This window comes from Asterias rubens, chromosome 17, assembly GCF_902459465.1.
Source record: "Asterias rubens chromosome 17, eAstRub1.3, whole genome shotgun sequence".
Taxonomy (NCBI): Eukaryota; Metazoa; Echinodermata; class Asteroidea; order Forcipulatida; family Asteriidae; genus Asterias; species Asterias rubens.
The window spans coordinates 93,265-99,617 of NC_047078.1; positions in this window are offsets into that span (position 1 = coordinate 93,265).

Genomic DNA, 6,353 nt, shown 5'->3' on the forward strand with positions numbered 1-6,353 from the left:
TTAGCATAAATTAACATGTGATGACGTCACAGTCTTAAAATTGTATTTTTCGTACTAATAAATTTCATAAGGTACACGATGGTATAACAGCTAATAATAATAATAATAATAATAATAAAAATAATAAAAATCTCGACGAAAACAATAGCTGTTCCGACTGGATCGGAACAGCTAATAATAATAATAATAATAATAATAATAATAAAAATAATAAAAATCTCGACGAAAACAATAGCTGTTCCGACTGGATCGGAACAGCTAACAATAAAAATCTAGACGAAAACAAAACCTGTTCCGACGGTAGGTCGGAACAGCTAATAATAACAATGGTATAACAGCTAATAATAATAATAATAATAATAATAAAAATAATAAAAATCTCGACAAACAATAGCTGTTCCGACTGGATCGGAACAGCTAATAATAATAATAATAATAATAATAAAAATAATAAAAATCTCGACGAAAACAATAGCTGTTCCGACTGGATCGGAACAGCTAACAATAAAAATCTAGACGAAAACAAAACCTGTTCCGACGGTAGGTCGGAACAGCTAATAATAAAAATCTCGACGAAAACAATACGTGTTCCGACGGTAGGTCGGAACAGCTAATAAATATAAATATAAATATTGGTCTAAATCAACAATCATCATTTTCATCAATATCTGATATCAGAATTATTCTCATCCCATCTGGTATTCTATAATATGAGATTTACAATCATGCGTTCATCAACATTATTTTTCTTCCGAACGAGGGACGTTGCGTGCCGGGGCCACCACCCCCGATGAACGGCCAAGTTCAGGCGTTCGTGCCCGCTAGTTGCCGCACCCGGGCTTGTCATGGTGCAATTGATAAAGGCTTGTTTTTAACAAATATATCAATGAGTTTGGCCTGTAAACAACTCTATTCATTCGATTGTTTTAATCATACTAAAATGTTGATGTATACGATACAACTAACATGTCAAAAGGTGACAAGTTTTGAGATATTGCCGAAAATCCGGAGGTATTATCCGAAATCACACAACCTGGGAAACGTTACTCTATTAGTGTCTCAGATTCAAATTCTGGAGCACAACAACTTCTTTCCAATAACCACATCAATTAGACGTGAAATGATTCTCAAAAAGTTTCACTATATCGAAAGATGATGTAGGCTTCTGATCAAAAACTTGTCTTCTAGTGATTACAAACGACTTTATAACGCATGGTAATTTGCTCAATTCGTCCAAGCGATGTCAGATCTTTCCAATTAGCGAAGTTGGAGGTTCTCTAGGTATACAAGAAGAAACATATTTCAGATGAAAATAACTCAGGGCAGCTGGTGGTAGGAATTGCTATTCCACTTAAAACAGTCTAGATTGATATGATGAAGTGAACTAACGGCAACGAGTTCAAGCAGCCTGGTTTCGCGCTCAAACACCCTGATAATAGAGAGCTAAGACTTAGGGGACCACCTTTAAGTTTTTTAAGAACTCAAAGTACTCACTGGTGGCATCATGTACCATGAACATGCGCAGAAAAGACCGAGACAGGTTCCATCTTAGGTTTGCTCCCCTTTTAAAGCAACAGGGATCAAGGGTGCAGAATCGCGGTTTGAAAGCATTAAAATTAATGTCTTTGCGGTTTCAGAATGTCGCGTGCCAAAATAAACCACACCTGTGTTGACAATGAGGCATAGTTTGACTTGTAAGTCACCTGATGTTGATATACACAACTTCTTAAAGACATCTTCAGGATTTTCAAGACAAGTTCAAAAAAGCACTTAATTAAGTAATGACTCAAATCCCATAACAGCCTCAGGATATATTATAATGGAAGAAAGGCAAAAGTTCAGTCTGAAAGTTCTGTAATCAAGTATCAACCTGGGGGGCAAAACCTCGCAACCCCCCCCCCCAAAAAAAAAAAAAAAAATGTATATATACAGAAAAATAATAATAATGTTAACATCAAAATAAAATAAATGAAAATCAAAAACAAAATAAAAATAAATAAATAAATAATAGGTTTAGTTCAAAGAATTAGGCCCTAACTTACTATGTAACTTAAAACCAGAACCAAAACTTCAGAGGAAATTTCACTCTAAAAGTTGAGGATATTTTACCCCAGACAGAAACGAATGAAAAAGAAGGCAGTACTGTTTCAAGGGTGTTTCTGTCTCTGGCTTGCTTGATCTCATCCTATTACACCAGTACTAATAAAATTACATTGGTTCCCAGTTAAGATTCGTGTGTCAAGGCTCAAACATAACAATCTCCTGCTTATTCATCTGAACTTGTTCACCATTATTCCCCTACTCGGACTTTACAATCATCTTAACAGTCATTGCTTTCAACTATATAACTTCTTCCAATAATTGTTATGACCACGCCGCACTGCTTCTTTGGAATAGTTTCCTCCTATAAAAGCAGAAAATAAGTAACTCGCAACACAATTCGTAATGGTTTTATCCTGAGAGCTCATAAGGAAATATATTTGTCATTCTCAGATAAGATACTAAAATCTGTGTAACTTTGACCAATGGTATCATACAATTTGTTTCTTAATACAGTAAACATTGGGCAAAACAAATGAAACGAATTCCCGTTTCAACATCCTCCAAGCAGTGCATACATTTATACGATCTTTAAATTCTACACCAGTATATCTCCCAACCTCAACTTGTAATTTATGTGCTGAGCACCTAAACCTTGCTAAGCAGTGACGATATTAAGGATTTGATGGCCCTGTATGTCCTAAGTTTATTTCTTTGGGCAGAAGAGCCCCGGGAATAATCTTACAAACGGATTGCAAATAAACACATTAAATAATTAAATTCCTGACAAACTCAAAGGTGCATTCCATTTGACCAAACCAAAGGTATTCTTCAGGAACAAAGAAGGTTTCTCTGGCATTCCTAAAAGCTAATGTCCTCTTGACAAGCATAATAAAGAAAGAAGTCTGTAGGTTGACCAGTTAACTTAATCCAGTATTTATAAGGTGTTACAACATTGTTCAATGTATAGAGGATATCTACCCAGATCACCTCTTCAATTCAATTTATTTATTTCATCACAGATTAGAAGTAAATAGTGAAAATTGTTTTCCCTGCGTGCCCTAAAAAGTGCACCTAGAACAGCATCATTAGAACTATACGACTATTTATATTCAAAATCAATTTAAACCAATTCGTTTGAAACACTTCTGCTTGGTTGTCACTTTTCTTCCATGTAATTTCTGCACCATAATTAATGATAGGTTTCAGTAGCACACTGAACATTGTCAAAAGTAAGACAGGGGATAAATCATTGCCTGAATTTTTTCTTTAGATTTGACCACTGACAATAGTATAACAACTCCTGAAGGATTGCTCAAAAAGAAGAGGGTGGTGTGTTTGAGCTCTTTAGAATTACTCAGTAGCCTGTTAAAGCCATTATACACTTTCGGTAAACAGTATTGTCCAAGTCCCACACTTCGTGTATCACAACTAATATATAAAATAACAAACCTGTGAGAATTTAGGTTCAATCGGTCATCGGAGTCGGGAGAAAATAACGGGAAAACCCATTCTTGTTTCCGCGCGTTTCGCCGTGTCATGACATGTGTTTAAAGGCAGTGGACACTATTGGTAATTACTCAAAATATTTATTAGCATGAAACCTTTCTTGGTGACGAGTAATGGGGAGAGGTTGATGGTATAACACATTGTGAGAAACGGCTCCCTCTGAAGTGCTATAGTTTTCGAAAAAGAAGCAATTTGATTTCGAGACCTCAAGTTTAGAACTTGAGGTCTCGAAATCAACCATCTAAACGCGCAGAACTTCGTGTGACAAGGGTGTTTTTTCTTTCATTATTATCTCGCAAGTTCGATGACCGATTGAGCTCAAATTTTCACAGGTTTGTTATTTTATGCATATGTTGAGATACACCAACTCTGAAGGCTAGTCGTTGACAATTACCAGTAGTGTCCACTGGCTTTAAAATAAATCCGTAATTCTCGCTAACGAGAATTTATACTGTTTTAATGTTTTTAAAAATTAAAGCATTTCATGGAACACCATTATCTTCTTTAAACCCTGTAAATTATTTGTAAATCTGTGAACTTTTTTTTGTTTCTGTACCGAAAGGGTATAATGGCTTTAAACCAACTATATACATCATTCAGTGTTATTAGCGAACTAAAGATGTTCCTGCAAACGAAATATTTAGTTCCCATTAATCACACCAATCCATCCGCCACTGATGCCATTCAAGTCAAACTTCAACTTAATGGGTATATCTCACCGAAATTTGAAAAACTTACATCGCTACTGCCGATTGGGTCTAAGTCCTTAGCTTCCCCCTTGATCCAGAACAGAGGACCCCTTCCCAGGGTTGCTTGATCCGATCCCCAGGCACTGCACCCCTGGTTTACCAGCACTGGGCCTAAATGGTTGATTGTGTGCTTCTCGTTTGGTGCAAGTCCAAAAGCAAATCCCGCCAAAAACTAAAACCGCAAAGTTCTCCCGCTTGTATTTAGTGGAGGTGGGTATAGGCCAGTTCTCCCGCTTGTATTTTGTGATGGTGGGTAGGCCTACTGCAACTACAGTGGGGCAATTGTAATACCTCGTGTCTGCAAACCCCAAATGTTTGGGTTTAGTCTGGCTGCAGTGCTCTCCAATTTCCATAGACGCAACATTGCCTACAAGTCGCTGTACAGACTCCCCTATGGTGGACCTCATCATACAGGCTTAGGTTGAGCTTGTATGTGTAAACCTTGTACGTGCCTCGTCTGGTGTTGAACACCCTTAGATATGAATTTTCCACGCTCTGTCTGGTTTGAGGTAACAATCGTGCCGGTTCATAGGTGAATGAAAGGTTTCGCTATGTGTGTTTGCTAAATAGCTTGTAGTAGACGGGCACTTCCAACATTGGGACAGGTTAACTGATAAGGAAACTGTAATCAAATGTAAAAATGCTCATGAGTAAAATTAGGAATTTAATTATTAAAAAAAACACTTTGAATAAACGCATTTGGTTTTCAGCACCGATCGACTGTTTTATTTTAACTAATTTCTATAAAACCAATGTTCAAATCAAAAGGTGGTTGCGCTTTTGAGATTTCGCCGAAAATCTGGAGCGAATAATGTCCACGAAGGAAGAATAATCCTTCATATAAATACTCTGAGAAGCGATATTGACAGTAACGCTTTTCATATTCAAATTGTTTGGCATACAAACTGAAATATTAAATCATGAATATTCACACAAAATAATTTTGAAGTGAAATGTTTGTAGCTGTTGTAGGCTTCTTACGAAACGGTTTTTATTTCCAATAATTTAGGTCACCAAACGTGAACCTTAGACCCTGGACACTGTTGGTAAATGTCAAAGACCAGTCTTCTCACTCAGTGTATCTCAACATATACATAAAATAACAAACCTGTGAAAAATTGAGCTCAATTGGTCGTCGAAGTTGCGAGATAATAATGAAAGAAAAAGCAACCTTGTCACACGAAGTTGTTCTAATTCTGAGTTCTCGAAATCAAATCCGTGGAAAATTACTTCTTTGTCGAAAACTACGTTACTTCAGAGTGAGCCGTTTCTCACACCGTTTTATACTATCAACCTTCTCCTACTACTCGTTACCAATTAAGGTTTTTGGCTAATAAATATTTTGAGTAATTACCAATAGTGTCTACTGCCTTTAATGCCCCAATAAAGTACTGGGAGTGGGTAAACTATACTTTACACAACAAGTCTCTGGGATAATATTATTTAAAAAATCATTTTAAAAGCACTGAACACGTTTGGTAATTGTCAAAGACTTGGTGTATCCAAACATGTGCATAAAAGAACAAACCTGTGAAAATTTGAACTCAATCGGTCATTGAAGTTGCAAGAAAATTATGAAAGAAAAAAACCCCTTTTTGTACAAAATGGTGTTCTTTCAGATAGGAATAAAAGGCTTCTGGCCAGAAGTGTTTTATTATTTTAGTGAGAAATTACCTCTTTCTCAAAAAATACGTTCCTACAGAGGGAGTCGTTTCTCACAAAGTTATATACTATGAAAATAGCTCTCCGTTGCTCGTTGATAAATTATGTTTTATGCTAACAAATATTTGGAGTAATTACCAAACGTGTACAGTGCCTTTAAAGGCAGTGGACACTATTGGTAATTTTCAAAGACTAGCCTTCACAGTTGGTGTATCTCAACATATGCCTAAAATAACAAACCTGTGCAAATTTGAGCTCAATCGGTCACCGAAGTTGCGAGATAATGATGAAAGAAAAATAACCCTTGTCACCCGAAGTTGTGTGCGTTCCAATGGTTTTCGAGACCTCAAGTTCTAAATCTGAGGTCTCGAAATCAAATTCGTGGAAAATTAC